Source organism: Orycteropus afer, unplaced genomic scaffold (assembly GCF_000298275.1).
Source record: "Orycteropus afer afer isolate SDZICR_OR568_19922 unplaced genomic scaffold, OryAfe1.0 scaffold00897, whole genome shotgun sequence".
Classification (NCBI taxonomy): domain Eukaryota; kingdom Metazoa; phylum Chordata; class Mammalia; order Tubulidentata; family Orycteropodidae; genus Orycteropus; species Orycteropus afer.
In genome coordinates, this window is record NW_006922484.1 from 10,310 (window position 1) to 12,346 (window position 2,037).

Sequence of the window (2,037 nt, forward strand, 5' to 3'; positions counted from 1 at the left end):
ATCAAGGAAAAAATAACAAAACCCTAGAAGAATTTTGGAAGAAAATACAAGAACAAAATGACAAAATAAATGAAAAATTAGAAATGATTCAACATCTACAGATAGAAATCCAGAAGATTAATACTAAATTATCAGAAATTTATAACACATTGGAAGGGTAAAGGAGTAGAATTGAAGCAATGGAAGACAGAATTCATGAGATTGAAGACAAATACCAGAATACTTCTTTGGAAAAAGATCAATCAGAAATAAAAGATCAAAACAAAATGAAGAAAGCCTAAGGTCCATGTGGAATAATATCAAAATGAATAACCTATGTGTCATTAGAATTCCAGAACAGGAAGAGAAAAATAAAACCACTGAGAGAATTGTCAAAAATTTGTTGGAAGAGAACTTCCCTGATATAAGGAAAGATGAGAATATATCCATTCAGTAAGTCCAACAAACCCCAAACAGGATAGATCCCAAAAGAAAATCAACAAGACATATCATCATCAAACTCACCAAAACCAAACACAAAGAAAGAATCCTGAAAGCAGCATGGGGGAAAAAAAAGTTACTCACAAAAACAGCAGTAAGAATAAGCTCTAATTTCTCAGCAGAAACCATGCAAGTGAGAGGGCAATGGGATGGTATATATAAAACCCTGAAAGAGAAAAATTTTCAATCAAGAATTATACACCCAGAAAAAATGCCCTCAAATATGATGGTTAAATTAAGAGATTTCCAGATAAGCAGAAACTAAGGGAATTTGTTAAAACCAGAACAACCTTACAAGAGATACTAGAGAGAGTCCTTTGAACAGAGAACCAAAAATAGGAAACAACAACCATCCATTAATGCACAAGATTACATAACCAAAAATCACAGCTATGGTCATATCCAAAGTAAAATAAGCTTACAGGATTGTAAACAGGGAACCAGACACATCAATTTTCAAATGAGGACAACTGCAAACCAAAAAGAGGGAAAATACTGTGTAGTTACAGAATTTCTAAATGGTGAGGATGTCAAGAGAGTTGCAAGATAGACTGGACTGTTCTAAACTTGGGGAGAAAATTATAAATCACAGGTAACCTCAAAGAAAAATGATAAACCTTCACAACACAATAAAAAAGAGGACAAGCACAAATATTCAGAAAATACTAAAACAGCAACAAAGGAAATGATAACATGATTCATATACATAATGAGCTCAGCACAGAAAATAATATGGAACAAAGAAACCAGGGACACCATTGAAAAACACATAACAAAATTAAAGCAACTAATTCGCACTTGTCAATAATTACACTGAATGTTAATGGACTAAATACACCACTCAGGAGACAGAGAGTTGCAGACAAGATAAGAAAACAAAGCCCATCAATATGCTGTCTACAAGAGACACACCTTAAAGACAAAGACAAAAAATAGACTAAAAATGAAAGGCTGGAAAAAGATATATCAATCAAATGGCAACCATAAAAGAGCAGGAGTGGCAATATTAATTTCTGATAAAATTGACTTTAAGACAAAAACCACCATGAGAGACAAGGAAGGACATTATATAATGATTAAAGGATCAATTGAAAAAGAAGATGTAACCATAATAAATGTTTATGGACCCAATGAAAGAGCCCCAAAATATATAAATCAGACTTTAAAAGTGTTGAAAAGGCCTTATATGACTCCACAGTCGTAGTGGGAGATAATATACCACTTTCAATGAAAGACAGAACAACTGGAAAGAAATTCAACAAAGATGCAGAAGAACTATTTAACACAATCCACCAACCTGACCTTATAGACAACGACAGAGTACTTCACCCAGCAATAGCACAATATACATTCTTTTCCAGTGCACATGGAACATTTTCCATGATAGACCATATGTTAAGCCATAAAGCAAGTCTTCATAAATTTTAAAACATTGAAACACTGCAAAGCATCTTCTCAGATCACAATGCTATCAAATTAGAAATCAACAATAGGAAGATCAACAGAAAAAGAGTAAACACATGGAAACTGAACAACACTCTCCTTGAGAAAGACTGG